The following is a 17,031-nucleotide window of genomic DNA, read 5'->3' as shown; positions in this document are numbered from 1 at the left end:
GTGAAGTATACACATTAACCGGAACTTTTGACTTAATTGATGGATGATTTATTAGAACTAGTTCATTTCATTTATTTGATAAATTCTTATATTTTTTTAATAATGCAATTAAGCACCATTCTCATTAATGGTAGACATAAACAAAAACCATAAACTAATTTGAATTAGTTTCTTTTCCGCTAAAGAACATCAGATATACACTATAAGTCAAACACGATTAATTAGGTCTTTCTCCTTTTCTGTTGAAAGACCTAATGTATTTTTTCTGATTAGTTTTTTTTATATCAACCAAATGAGTAGATCCGGTAAAGATCGATTTTGTTCTCAAATTTCAAGTTTTTTTTATATCCACCAAATGAGTAGGTCCGGTAAAGATCGAATTTGGTCTCAAATTTAAAGTTCATCTACGAACGATTTTGGATACTTTTTAAACACTAGAGTGTCTATTTCAGTTTATTCAATTAGTTTATGTGAAAGATTTTAACTGATTTACTCGTTAAAAACACTCCGATTCAAGCTTAGATATTAAGAATCTATCAAATATGCCAAAAAATGTCACTTTTCAAATTGTTTATGTCAAAAATGAAAGTGCCCGCATCCGTGTTCATCCTCAACCATTATAGGCGAGTGACTTTCAGACCTAAAAAATATTTTTAATGCACCTATCTAGCACACAGCTATATTATATATCATTCGAAAGGAAAACATGTGTAGATTCCATTTTTCCCGGTCGTAAAAGTGAAATATGGTGCAGTTTGTTTTAAATTGGGGTCAAAGGTCATTCATAAAAAATTGAAAGAATAACACTTTTGTAATATTATTGTATTGTTTGAAGGAGCTGGTAATATAGTTAATTCAAATTTTACTTTACAAGATACAATAATAACGTCTCTCTGATTCTTAGTTGCATATCGTTAATGGTTTGACGATAATTGACGTCATTTTGACGTTTTCACTCTGCTATAGGTAAAACGGTACTTTCTACAAAAACGACGTATAATAACATATATTTGACTTTAAATGTGTTAATATTTACTATAATTAATGGTGTGCCATGCAAAATAAAAAATATGATGAAATATTTGTAAGTTGGGAGAGAAAACAACGCAATAAACGGAGTAAAAAGTAGGCGTCTTTGTCTCATCAACAGTGACAATAGTCTCCTGTTTGTTAACAGCCTACAAACAGTGTCAAGATCGGAAATCACTACCTTACATGTTTAATACAACCACAAGCAAAGTTAAAGAGGATACATAAATCACATTTAAAGTATGTCCGTCCGTCAGTCCCCACATGTATACATATATACAGTTCATCCAAAAAACCAATGATTAAAAATATAAAATGCATTGCTTTGAACTATATAACTGATGTTAAACACACTTAGTTCAGATATTTATTATGGCATAGCACGTAGTTCTTCATGAATTAAATCAGTTCATTTTGATATTGACATTGACATTTGAGCCGTCCAGTTTTCAAACATTGTTTGATTCGTGCTTGTCTGGTTTGTGTCCGGTCCATATCTTTTAAGCTGATGAACCTGGGTTTTACATACTAAGTATGCATATACATCATATAATAGGGGATGGTCATAAACTAAAATCAGGTAAATGTGATATGGATCCAATCATAATGGAATCCTGCCCGCGACATATAATTTACTGCGTTGAGGCCTGGACTGAGTCGGGTGTGTCTATTCTGTGTTGGTCATTCATTATGTATTCGTGTTTGCTTTATATAATGAGTTAATACTTCAGTTTCATTATGTATATCTGTTATATTCATTTGATAAAATTTACTGTTTGCAATAGCATTAATTGTTCTAAATAATAAGGATGTTCTTATCCCAAGCATAAAAACTTAGCCGTATTTGACACAACCTTTTTCAACTTTTGATCTTCAGTGCTGTACAACTTTGTACTTTTTTTCGCTTTCGATCTGTTATATCTGGGCGTCACTGGTGAGTCTTGTGTGGACGAGGCGCGTTTTTGGCGTATTAAATTTTAAACCTGATGCTTTTTGTTATTCATTAATCATGTGGTTCTTTGTCTAATACGTTTTCCTATTTATTTTTATTGTAGTCCTGTAATATTATGTTGTCATTTCTATGTTATATTTAACATTGCCATTAAAGTGCGAGGTTTGGCATGCCACAAAACCAGGTTCAACCCACCATTTTTCCCTTTAAAAATGTCCTGTACCAAGTCAGGAATATGGCCATTGTTATATTATAGTTCGTTTCTGTGTGTGTTACAATTTAACGTTGCGTCGTTTGTTTTCTCTTATTTTTGAGTGTAGATTGACATTGCGATAAGACGTGTCACGGTACTTGTCTATCCCAAATTCATGTATTTGGTTTTGATGTTATATTTGTTATTCTCGTGGGATTTTGTTTGATGCTTGGTCCGTTTCTGTGTGTGTTAGTTACATTGTAGTGTTGTGTCGTTGTTCTCCTCTTATATTTATGCGTTTTGGTTTGTTGCCCCGATTTTGTTTTTTGTCCATGGATTTATGAGTTTGAACAGCGGTATACTACTGTTGCCTTTATATATAGCTGCAAAACTAAGGTTTACCAAACTTCAGATACAGAAGTCGGTTTCACAAAAAACTTAAGACAAGATTAATCGTAAGTAAACTGAACTATTCATGACTTACGACCAGCTTTAGTCATAAGATTTGTTGTGAAACTGACCCCAGATGCAAAATTAGAATGTGTAATATAGTCAGTGATGAAATAATTTTATTATGTAATTACAAAGTCAAGAAAGATTCTAAAGTTCAAATGTTCGAATGTTCACAAACTGTCTAATAAGTTTAATTGTTCAATAACTCATCACACGGGCACGTGATCGTATAGTTGTGTAACTGTTCGTTCCTGTTGGAGTGCATCGGATATTAAACGCATGAGTTCCAGCCTACCCACGAGGAGGGAGACCTTGGCGGAATCTCCAGACCAATCTGTCCTCCCTTCAAGTCCAAAGCTGGATCTTATATAGTCCAGTGGTCCATAAACATGGCCCATAGCTGTAGGCCGGTTACGTAGTAGTCTGGATGTGGAATAATACTAGTCTGTGGTTAATTGTCAAACTATGCAATTAAATCTGAATGATACATGTTATTTCACAGTAGACATGGTAATTAATTGGCTGCAGGGTATATGTCTGTAATATTCGTATACATGGTTATTAAGTGTCTAAAGGGTAAATGTATTTGTTTCAGTTATGCAATATGTAATTACACTTTTATATGAAACACAATTGTGTTACAAATGCGGTGATTTACAAACTAAAATTAGGGCCCACGGTGACCTTTATTTTGACATTTGGGATACTATACTTTACAAACACTTTAATTTCCTAACGTATTGTTTTATTACGACTGCATTTATTTTCACTCACATTTGTGCAGTCAAAAAGTTTGCAGTTAAAAATGCAAGCATTAATGTCTTACCAGTATTCAAAACTTAGATATATATATAGATACATGTATTTATCATCTAATATGAATTTGCGGGATGTAGTTCGGCTAAACCTATATATATATATTTTAGTCATTCTGGAGGAGTTTCTGTGAATAATCTGTTCCTTTAAAAGAAACGAAATAAATCTAATTTATTACAATGATGCAATTTTCAATTTGGTGATTTTTAACAATATAAGACAGTCGAAATTCATATTTTTAAACTGAGCCTGTGAAGCTTTTGCTTTACTGGAACAATTCCTGATACTTCGCTGTTACTGACATAATTCTGTGTAACAGAGGCTTACAATGATTTCAGTACATGCACAAGTTCCTTAATTCATATATTTTTCCTTCACAAGAACAAATTTTAAATCCTGAAGAAAGTATGACGTACAAATGTACCAAGACCACTTGTGTCATCCGTACTCATACTTGGGTAAACCTACTGCCGTATTTGTTTGTTATGACGCCACGTCTTTGTTTGCTAGCTTTCAGAACATGTAGTTTGAATGATGATGCACTTGGTGGTAGGCGTGACACGATGGCAATCTTTTTGGTTGGAAGTCTGATATGTAGCTTGCTCAAATCGTCTTGATTAGACTTATATATACTTTTCTTTGGTTTCGGACACTTTAGAGTTTTCTTGCAGCACCGGTCTACGTGTCAATATGAATTTTGTTTAAATTGTGATAGACCCGCCATCTATTGATGATTTCGAAAGCGTTAAAAGAGAGTTGTCTTAGGAACAAAGATAGATGATGAGCTGTTAGAACCTGCGATAGCATGAACTGCTGGTAAAGGTACATATATTTAATAAAAACAAGCTATACAGTCATGCACAATAAACATGGTGCATCGCCAACCATAATTCCTGCTGGTTATAGAACTCGTAAACAGCACACAGTTGTTCCATGTCTAGAATACAACGAAGTGTCAGGTCATCGTTGACCCTCTGACATTACTCCTCTTAAATTGTTAATCCGTATTTAGAATAAGAAGCCTGAAGATATCATATTATAAGCCCGGTTTGACAAGTATGATTAAAAGGACACTATGATCTCTGTATACCAGAGACTAAATGCTTTTACGTAAACAACTATAGCTTATCGTATGGCCTAAAACAAGAAGCAATAGTCAACACTGTATAATAAGCTATAAAGGTTATAAAACAACTTTGATTAAATACCCAAAAGCTTGATTCATGCTCAAAACCACAAAACTATCAGTTGTATTTGTACTCGGCTCGAAACGGGTGTAGTAGCTCGCTAACAGCTCGCATACACCTTGTTTCCTAGCCTCTTTTAAATACAGCTGACATTCAAAGACACTAAAGAGTTATTGTTTATATATTAAAGTATGTATAGCATGTCAACATACAGGCTCTTGACGTGGCCCTAGCACATACACTATGTTTCCTCTAAAAAACTGACCAAATTTGCACCACCAATAGGTCTACCGTATGCGATGGTTAAAACGGTAGGAATTATATAAGGTGAACATATCTCCCGTTCAAGTTCATGGGGAAAATATCAAATTTGATACATTTTTGCGTACTTTTATAGTTGCAAAACTAAAATGTAATGAACTTTTGAATAATACGAACATCATTGATTTGGGTTTCAAGCCGAAACTATCTAAGAAATGGAAAAAAAAGTATAAAAATTAGCACCATTTTTATAAAAAAAATCCAAAAATGTTACAAAAATCTTTTTTTTTTCGCAAAATTTACTTCATTTATTTTTGAAAATATTTTTTTGTATACATTGACATGTTAAACGTTCACAATTTTTGCATTGTGACAACAGAAAATAAAGCTACATGTTAATTTTTAACACTGTTGGTCATTTTTCAATTTGGAATTATTTCTCGATTTTAATTCAATTTTTACCAAAATTGCACAGTACGATTTTTTTACGACCGACCAAAAAAGTTCAGATATTATACTATAACATATAAAAAAATTAAGCTGTGTGTTAGGTGGGTGCATTAAAATCACTAACTAAGCGTCTTTTCTGAAAATGTCACTCGCCTATTTTATATGTTATATAATATATATATCATCAAATACAACGTACATTTCAATATTAAGAATGAACACAAATGCGGCCACTTTAATTTAAGACGCTAGTACCCGATATAAGTGCATTGTATTATCAAAAACAGCCCATATTTATGTAGCAGAAGTATTCTACTTTCTTATAAATAACTAAAAGTTTACATTTTAACAATTTTGTAAAACTGCTATATTTGGGGCCAAAAGGGGTCTTATTGGACCTACTCTTGTTTTTTGGATGAAAACTTTGTTTCGCAACATGTAGCTTAGAAATTTTGTACATGTTATCGAACAGTTTATGCACTTTTGAATATCATCCTCCTTAGCCGAACATTCTTTTTAGGGACCGTTCAATATTTATCAGATGGATGGGCCGGTGCAAAATGGGGCGGGGCAAGCACTTTTTTTGTAGAAATATTTGGATGGGCGAGAACTTTTTTTAATATATATATATAGTGGATGGGCTAGAACTTATTTTATTTGAAAAAAAATTGCTTTCAATTTTATCGGTGTGTAGGAAATTCCTTTTGCAGGCACAACAAACATAAGGGACATGGTCTCAACAATAATTTTCAGTTTAGGCCAAATCCAGATAGTCATCTTTAAATTTTTTTATAACTTTTTCAAATCAACATGGATTTTCATAAAACTCTACAATTATTTCATTTATATATTGATCTTACAGAATACCAGGTTGTTTGGTAGTTTCGTGAATTTCTGTCATTCTATGGATTTAATAGAAAGGTTAAAAAAGCTAAAATTTTCAGTCTAGGCTAAATCCAGATGGTCATCTTTAATTTTTTTCATAACTTTTTCAAATCAACTGGCATTTTCATAAAACTCTACAATTATTTCATTTATATATTTATATTACAGAATACCAGGTCGTTTGGTAGTTTGGTGAATTGCTGTCATTCTATGGACTTAATAGAAAGGTTAAAAAAAAAAAAAAATCAGTCTAGGCTAAATCCAGAAAGTCATCTTTAATTTTGTTTATAACTTTTTCAAATTAACATGGATTTCCATAACACTCTATAGCGATTTCATTTATATATTGATCTTACAGAATACCAGGTTGTTTGGTAGTTTGGTGAATTGGTGTCATTCTTATGGATTTAATAAAAAGGTAAAAAAAAGCCAGTTTAGGCCAAATCATTGGATAGTCATCTTTAAACTTTTTTATAACTTTTACAAATCAATTTAGATCTTCACATAACTCTACAGCTATCTCATTTATATATTAATCTTACAGAATGTCAGGTTGTTTGGTGTTTTACTGTCAAATGTACATAATTAATTAATAGGTGAAAAAGGGTGCATCAAAGTCAAAAATATGTCTGCCTAAATTGCTTAAAAAGACCATAATTTCTTTTTTGAAAAGATTAGATAAAGGGACATTGGTATTTGAACTATATTTAACATGCTGTGTTATTAAGACAATAATTAGTAATTCAGCATATGATAATATTTTTACTAGTCCAAGAGTTATTGTCCCTTAGTTTAAACTATTTCCTTTATTTTAAATCAATATTATATCTGAGGCTGCAAATATAAAATCAAATATATACATGTATATTCATACTGGTTTTAAAAGCAATAAAATATATGGTTCTGATACACAAATAAATAATTATATATGAATGGAATTAACTAGCACATTTTAAATTTTGTATTTACACCAAAGTCTATTCTTTGATTTCAAGACATAAACTTGAAAACTTTCAAATAGAAAAAAAACTTTAATATTTTTTGATTGTTTTACGCTTTAGAGGGGCAAGGACTTTTTTATTGATTTTTTTAGATGGGCGAGAACATTTTTTCAGAATTTAAAAGGATGGGATTAACTTTTTTAATGAATCAATATTAAGAATGCACCAGCCCATCCATCTGATAAATATTAAACGGTCCCTTAGAGAGAGTTAATTTTTAAAACACTACTTTTCTTGTTTGTGCAACCGTAAAAGAAATCGATTAGTATTTATTTCCAAATTGCTCGTTGAATCTTCAGGATGCTTAAATCTATTTTAATCGAAGCGATACGGGGATTTCATAAATAAGTTATTTTCCTTTTTTGTATTTGACATAAGTGAGATATGAATTTAACGCATTCAATGTAAGTGATATAGTCCATGTGTATCTTGATTTGGGGTCATTTGTTCAACAACAAAAAAAGAGTCTCAAGGTCAAAGGTCAAGGTAATTTTCTAAAAGTTGCCATTTGCTTGTGTGTACATCATTTCTAATACTATAGAAGATACATATAGAGGAACTGATGCTAAATGTTTTGTTGTTGAGAGAAACACATGGTACATTTAGTTTGAAATAATCTGATGATATCTTATAATTAGTTATTGCCCCTTAAATGTGTAAATCTTAGATAAATCGAATGATAAAGCCAAATTGTCTTTTGCAAAAGGGAAAATGACACATGACCTGACAAAATATCAAGTGACATTGTGTAAACCCGGAGTAGCCATTTTAGCACAAAGAAACATACTTATAAACTTTACATTTTTAGAATCAGCTTACAATACCCTTTTTATGACAGGGCAAGTAGTATTAACAAAACCGAAAGTATCTAACTATCTACCTGTTTTGAGAGAAAAGAATATCGAAACCATATATATTTTCAAAATGAGTGTATGTATCTAATGAAACTGGAAATGATATTTTGTGAACCAGAAGTAGCACATCGTACCCCTCATTAAAGACAAAAGTATATATTTTTAGAATCAGTTCAAAAGGAGATATCAAATTAGTCTGGGACTGACATCTTCTTAACCGCTTGTGTCAAATTATCTTCCATATTTAAGTCTAATTATAAAGAATAAAAATAACTCATGCATTTCTTAAATTTGTATGAAAAACCTATGATTGGAAGCTAAAAGTAACTTTGAGTAAACCAAAAAAAAGCTTTTTATCAGTTATTTAGAAACATCATGTGGAAAGACCTTCAATTGTTCTCTGAACCATTGGTTTTTAATCAAAGTTAGATTGTATTCTATGGTGTTTATCGAATGCAAGCTGAACAATTACGACTTTTTTTTTTTTAAATAAATCATTTTTAAAAGTATTCAACAAATGGATTATTATTAGTTTTACTAAAATTAAGTACAAATTTACCTCGTATAAAGAATAGTTACTGCTCTCTCACATTATGATCAAAATTACACGGGGAAATATTATGCCGAATATGAAGTAGCACTAAATCTTTTAATTTTCATGTTGACATGAACATACCGTTTAACCTACAAACAACTGAATAATTTCATAACAACTGACGAGGAAGTAGAGAGTGTTTTCGATTTTACTTTGAATATCACTGCAAAGGTTTGTGTGCTTTCTAAATTCCTCTGTCGGTATTGTTTGGGACGACGTACATGACGTTGACTTTATAACCAGATCTTATATATAAAACCACACATTTTACAGGACGAGTACATGACCTTTTACGGATACAAATAAATAAACATCCCATCAATATAGTTTTTGTTCACATTGTAAAATATAAATTTTAAATTGAGTAGCACTACTTAAACACTTAATTAGCTGAAATATATTATGCTCTATAAGAAAATTTAAAGTTTCAATCGACACTTACGCACAATAAGCAAGCCTGGAGTTAAAAAATGGCACACATTTTGACCATATGGTTATTTTCAAAACAGAAAATTTCCTATAAAACATAACCTGAACTGCAAAGCTTGCCAAAATTATTACAGTTTTGCATAAACATCAATCAAAGCTTAACAGGCAGGACACAAATTTAATACAAAACGAATTTTAAATGAGCATTTTCAAATTCAAAAGGCAGAATAAAACAATTGGCTGCAAAATAAGTTGATTTCGGAATATAAAAAAATCGTGCGGTCAACCGAGAAAAAAAATAGGTTTAATCTTAATTTTGCCGAAAAAGTTAGAAATAAAACTTATTATAACAACCACTCTACCATAAAAATTGGAGTGTTGTTCCCTTGTCAAAACATGGACATTCTTTTAACTGAAAGAAAATAAATTGTGATCACAATAGTTGGAAAATATCGCATTTATATAAAAAATAATCTACCACATACGTTGTTCGGTACATGATCATTAACATCAATATTTTCATGCTTTTTATTCGTCTTCTCTGTGTACAAGATGCAAGTTTATACATATTATAATTTGTACAGGTTATAATACAAGTTATCAGTTTTTGTTAGGCCATATTATTTTGTACCTGGTGATACAATTTATCTTCCGTAATATATCAGCTTAATGTTTTAAATTCCTATTTCTATACTTCAACATATCATTTTGTGATACTCTCTTTATCCTAAAAATGAAAATAAGGACAACTGAATGGTCTTAATTTTTTATAAAATTTTCTTCGTATACCAAAATCAAATTCATAAAAGTGTTTTTGCGTCCTTATAATACTTTTTGTATAAATGTGCAGGTTTGACTGTATCATAAAGTCTTTAGAAATATGACATACATAAAAGACTGTGTGGTTGTATCATCCATTTATGTTAGGTGGTTCATAAAACACTGATTACTTAGGCCACACCAATTTAATTTCTTGTTCTACGGATTTTTGGACTCCAAAAATTGGGGCGAGCGAGCGATTTGAAAATTTTAATAAAAAAATATTTAATTTGCAAATTTTTGAGGCGAAGCTTAAAAAGTAAAGGCGAGCGATTATAATATTTTTTTGTAAACATAAAATAGTAGGTTTTGACTATATTAAAACTTGATTTATCACTTGTACCTTGACATTTCTTTAATTTCTGAAGTATTTTTTCCCTGTTCAACAAGAAATAATTGAATAATTAAATCTGGTCTATGTATGTGTGACTGACAATGAGACAATTCTCCATACATGTCATAATCAGGTTCAGAACAACCCCTTAATGTTTTGAATATCCCTTTTATGAGGGGTCAATATAAGTTATAATATATTTTTTTTTGTAAAAACACTTTTAGTACAAAAGGACTAATATTTTCCCAAAGAACTATAATATCTATATGGTATTTAATGGTCAAAACATGTCCAAGAATTTTGTAATATTCCTGGAATTTAACCATGTTAACACATTTACTTTAACAGTTTAATATTATTCAAAAAAAGTGAACCCCTCTTTTAGAGAAGTTGTTCAAAATATAATGTATTTCTCCTCTTTTTGAGTAAAAAATAATAAGTTTTCAAAGGTTTTGTATAGTAGCACTATACAAATCCTTAGTATTTCTATTTTCTTTTCTACAACAGTAAACATGGTAAAATGACCCCTTCAAGGCCTTTGTCTGAGGGATAATCTGATAATAACAAACATAGGTCAAAGTACAGCCTTTTACACAGAGCTTTGATCCAGACCAAACAGCAAGGTATAAGGGACCACAACTTAGTATTATACAGAATTCGAACAGGCCTAGAAAAACCAACGATCTAATTCATATTTCCAAACGGGAAAATACCAATGAACCACATCAACAAGCGATAACTGCTGAACGACAGGTCCCTGAATCAATCAGGACAGGTGCACAAACCTGCAGCGGGTATGACCGTCAGCATACATTATAATTGCAGTTGAAGGCAAATCCTTCAGAAGTTCTTTGTACTTTATTTTAACAACGAACATTTTTTGATAGGGAATATAAGTCAGGGGAAAAAAAAACCAATGTTTTGTTCTATACAGGTATTTCCGCTGTTATATATTTATATCGGAGCACTCCTATTTGGAATAAATTGGTTTCATGCTGAAACAAATATTCTCACAGATATTTACAGTGTTGTGGGTTGCTTATAGGTTTAAAATCGTTATATAAAGGTTATACTGTGATTTTAAAAACAAATGCGGAGATCTCTTTATAATATTTACAAAAAAAAACGGTGCGGGAAATAGACATGAATACATTTGCGGATGTGGGAAGCGGGAATATAGTAAAAAAAATAATTCTGTTTTGAAGAAAATAGGTGCGGGCGGGTCCGTCGAACAAGGAATTAAATTGGTGTGGCCTTATCTAACTTAAACAAAGACCTATCAAACATTAAGTACCTTAGGTATTTTGAAACAAATTTAGATTGCTGGATACAAAACGACAAAATCCGCGTCTTGCGTAAACATTATCAGCCAGATTTTTTCAGTTTCTCTCAACTTGGTCAATGAAACACTGCTGGTAGAGATTTCCTTCCCAAGGATATCACCAGTCAAGTAGCCACACCCTGTATAACCCCGATACAGATGAAACCGGACGTTGACGCGTTCGAATCGAACGCACCGCGTAACGCTGAGTTCAGACAGCAAGGAATTTTACTTTTAAAGAAAATCCAATATCTATTTTTCGAATATTTTGCTCCAATATATTCTTTGCCATAATACTCATTAGTTATCAAAAGGTTTTTCAAATGTGTGACATTTTTATATACAAATATAAAAAAAACACACTACGATATCAATGATAAAACGTGCTTGGTATTTTTAAATATTCAAGACTTAATGTTTCTCGTACCTCATAGTTTTTAAAACATACATTTTTGATAATTTCACAGTATAAATTAACAAACTTATAAAGATCGTTTGTTTATGTTGTATCTAGAAACAAAAAAAAAGTACACGTTTGAAAGTGTCTTTATTTTCATGTTGTGTACGCTGCGTTGTCGTTACACCTTTTTATACTGTACGCTTCGTTGACACAATATTGCGTTGTCAATGAATTTTGCATGTATTAAATTATGATTTGGTATGATTATAACCAATATGCATGTATGCAAATAATAGTTTCCCACCATAACATGCAGACAGCAACCCATAATATCCGTTATATTGTCGAAACACTCTTGGAGGAAATTTGTACATGTAAAAAAATCCTTATGTATACGAAAGTGTAAATTGGTAGGAAAAGTTATCAAAGGTAGGAAAATACAATAACTCGACAGATGCAAATATGGCTAAGCATACAGATACACACGTCCGATTTCTAATTTGATAGCATTTTTGAAAGTTTTTACTAATACGACATTTAATGTACGGTTAGGTGGTGGGTTGGGTGCCCGCTAACATGTTTAATCCCGCCATATTCTGTATGTGCCTGTCCAAAGCCAGGAGCGTGTAATTTACTGGTTATATATTATTAGTTATCTACGTTCATATCCGTAGAAATTGATATTTTAACACCCTGAAGTACCCCAGTACACCATGAGGCGTAGCCGAAGGGTGTACAGGGTACTGAAGGGTGTTAAAATATCCATATCTACGGATATGAACGTAGATAACGAATTTATCCCCGGTCTTAATCCGAATCTGGCAAGTTTTATGGAAATTCAGGTACAAAGTGTAACGTGAAAACAACGTTTTTTTCATTATCTAAATTTTTTTTATAGAAATTTGGAAATTTTACATATTTTTTACGGGGTGTAGGGTATTACCTTTGGTAGAACCCTACAGGTAGTCAAATATAAGACGTTTTTAATACGGAGACAGAGAAACTTGATTGAGTCAAATTTGGCTCTCAATGTTGTGAGAGTTACGTCATAGATGGTGTGACGTCAATGTGGGTCATTTGCATAGCTAGGTCAGTAGTCCCATTCCTTGAAAATGTGGCAGTCAAGTGATGCATTTAATGAAACGAGTGTAAATGATCGGCATAATAGGACAAAATCGTTAATGAATTAAATATTTAATTACAAAAATCATGGATAATCTACAGAATTCAATATTTCACAAGGAGCAATCATGGAACTAAGGAAAACTTGCGTGAAGTTCCCCGGGATAATGGTTAGCAACGTCCGGACATATGGGTTAGCAACACCCAGGGGCTATTGGTTTTGTAACGACGTGCGTTAACCAATCAAAATCCTAGATATATACTAAGCCGGGGATAAATTATTTTGTTCACTGTTTTGTGCATAAATTGGGCCGGTAGTTTTTCTCGTATGAATTGTTTTACATTTTTCATTTCCGTGTGTTTTATAGCTGATTATGCGGTATGGGCTTTGTTCATTGTTGAAGGATGTACGGTGACCTATAGTTGTTCATTTTTGTTCCGTTTAGTCTCTTGCGAAAAGTTGTTCCAATACCACATTTTTTTATATAGACAGCAATCAAAAACAATCAATGGATTATAGGTTAAGCCTGTTGGCCTGAATCTCAGAGGCGGGTCCTAGGGGTCATAGATTACAATAGAGTTACATTAAGGCTAAAGAATATGTGTATACAATTAACATGTAACTGATAGCCATCAATAGTAATACAGTTACTTTTATGTGAAGATATAAAGATAAAGAGATAATTTTTAATTATAACTGGTTTCCTTTTTCAATTATGTTTTTTTGTTTGTTTAATTTTTAAGGTGTAAAGATAATGCTTAATTTCCCCGAATATTAAAGTCTTTCAACTGTGGTGTCAAAATCTAAATGGTTGGTCATTCTGGATATTATAAGCACCTTAAAGTCTTTACCCACTCATATGCATTTCATTCAAATTTTCACTTATTTCGGAGAGTATAAGACCGAAGGGACCATATTTATATTCCCCAGTTACCCGTCATGGGTAAATTATGCAGATGAGCAAAGCATCAATCATCAACCTAACCTTAGACATTTGCAGTGTTTCTTCTTTCATGTCTTAATAATTAGCAATAAAAAATGAAACGTTTCGCAGTTGATACTGAACAATTCCTGGACCCTTTTATTTGTTTATGACATGCGTACGTAATGGCTGATTGTTAGTTGCTTAACGTTCGCTTGCAAATATGTCATGCATGTTCAGAATAAGCACAAAGTAGCAATACATACTACATGTAGGTTCTGGAAGGAGACACTCCGGAAATACTTTAGGGAAGTTTGGACTGCCACTGGATAAATGAGGTATATTATATAAGGACACAAATGTTGCCTTTCAACAGGTCATTTATGGACTTCTCATAAAGTTTTTGCAGGGGTTCGTAAAGTGTAGTTAGCGTAGTACTCTTCTTTACACAAGACATTGGATCTTATTTTCCCATTCTTACAGGACGTGACTGCGTACTTTTACATCCCACACAACTAAACGGGTGCCCAACATCGGTCAGGTTTTACTGCCGGTCGGAAAAAACCAAAGTGACCATATCTAATAGTATATTTCCCAGTCATCCTTTACCAAATTCTTTCATGAATAAAAAAAAAAATGGCTACAATATAGAAAGTTATGCTGTACCGGTTAATCACTTAACATTATTACAATATATGCACACTTCTGAGAAATCATATTAATACCGTACATCCTCTCGATACTGTTTATATTTGGCATTGCACGCGTTTTATTACGTTTTTACCTAAAAGCGTTGGATATATACTGATTAATACTTTAGATACATGATTTACCTCTTAGTTGTAATTCGCTTTGAAATAACTATCAGTTACTAACAGGGGCGTAGCTAGAAAGAAACGATGTGCAAGCAACTACCGCCGAGCGGAGCGAGGCGAAACATTTTTTGGAGCCTTTTATGCAGATTTTTTTTTTCGGTTTTCGGTCATAGTACGGTTAAAAGAGGAGCTACATGTAGAAAGGACTTATAAACAATTTATGAATGAAAACTAATTATTAATCTTCTGAATAGAGTAAATCATGGTAAATTGAATACATAAACAACACATTTTTGTGATACCAAAATTACTCAAAATTGTCCAAAATCTGCTCTTCGGGTCTAGGCAGAAACGAACTTCTCTATTACTTTGTCAATATTAACACTGAATTCCCGATGAATATGCAGTAATGCTAGCGATGATAACCTGTCGTTGTTCATTGTTGATCGTACATTTGCAAGTTTTCAACAGACGTATTACCTTGATATATCTCCACGGTAGCACCCGCGAGGTGTTATAAATCAACGTACGTGTTCGCCATCGAGCGACCTCCCAATTGAATACGTCAAAATTACATGCCAGGTCAGTTTCGTATGTCTCAGAGATTTCTTCGTTTGTTATATTTCCAACAACACAAGGAAGCAGATACGGCGCAAAGAAGCGATTTTCTAATAATACCAGACGCGACTCCACTCTCCAGTTTCATTATCATATGGTCTATGAACGCAAAATATAATGAGACTTTCCAATACTGTTTTGGCGTGTTTGCAGGGTGATTGGGTCTTGTTGTCTGTCGAACACATCGCCTCAGGATCTGATAAATCTAATGCCGATTGGTACATCTCATTCCAAACAGATAAACCGTACTCAGTAAAATGTGCTCCAAAACTACATGTCTTAGACTGAGTATAACAAATTCAAATCTTGTAAAAGATACAAGTTGCTATCCGATTTTTTCATGATCTCCAATAAAACTTTTATTTTGAAACCAAATGCCGTTATTTAATGACATTTCATTAATCAAAAAATAATGACAACATATGTGTTTCCTTTAATCATTTAATTTATATTTTTATTTTGCCATATTTTTTTTTGGATGCCGAATCGATGTGCACGCAACTGCGTGTTAGCGTATATGCAGCTACGCGCCTGACTAAAATTACTCCTTTGTCGATATTGTATATGGTTTTTCTGCCTTGTACCTACATTTTGAGTTAAGCCAATTGCAACTGTACAGGTTTTTTTTTATCATGTTGTGCTGTTACACCAGTATCCCAGGTTGAGGAGAGGGTTGGGGCTCACGTGTTTAATCCCGCCGCAATTTTTTTTTGTGTCGGTCCAATGTCAGGAGCCTGTAGTACATTGGTTATATAGATCTGTAATTTTTCTTCTGCTTTAATACACAATTCGTAAGTTATCAAAATATTATCGTTAGTTTTATCGTTTTTTTTTTATATCGGGGCCTTTTTTAGCCGACTTTATGGTATAGGTTTTCCTCATTGTTAGATGTTGTACATTGGACTATAATAATTGCTTTATACACCCACTTCATTTAAACTTTGGTTGAAAGTTGTCTCACTGGCCACCACATCACATCTAAAAAGCTTTATATATATATATATATTTTTTTTTTTAAATAAAAAAAGTTAGAATGCCATCTATTTTGGCAAATTAAGTTCAACAAGTTCCTATGTCTGGTTTCGTCTACGCAAATTTGGACCAACATTGGCATTTGGAAGAGTCTCAAATTGTGAAAAGTAAGTCATTAAAGTTTTATAGACTGTACTATACTTTTTGAAACTTTATTTCTACTTGAATATATTTATTAACTGTTCATTTCATCTGGAATAACGTTGAAAGTCCCAATTTTCAATAGAAGCATTCCTATCAGATGTCACGCTGTTAAATATTGCAATTTTGGCTTTGGATGATAGATATTTTAAGTTAAATTACATTGACTAAGTTAACAGATAAACATATACAATAAAATACAGAAAACGGGTCGCCGACAAAATCTCGAATACGTTGACAAGGAAGTGATTTGTGACAGTTTTTGTCAACGAACTGTACAATGATTATTTAAAAACGCACACCGAACGCGACACATTTGATTGAACGAACAATACAGTAAGAGAACATTTATTTAGTATGATATTGCGTTTATTCTAAGTTCTAGGGATCATTTGAAGACA

This window comes from Mytilus edulis, chromosome 1, assembly GCF_963676685.1.
Source record: "Mytilus edulis chromosome 1, xbMytEdul2.2, whole genome shotgun sequence".
NCBI classification, from domain to species: domain Eukaryota; kingdom Metazoa; phylum Mollusca; class Bivalvia; order Mytilida; family Mytilidae; genus Mytilus; species Mytilus edulis.
Note: the sequence above shows the minus strand (reverse complement) of the source record.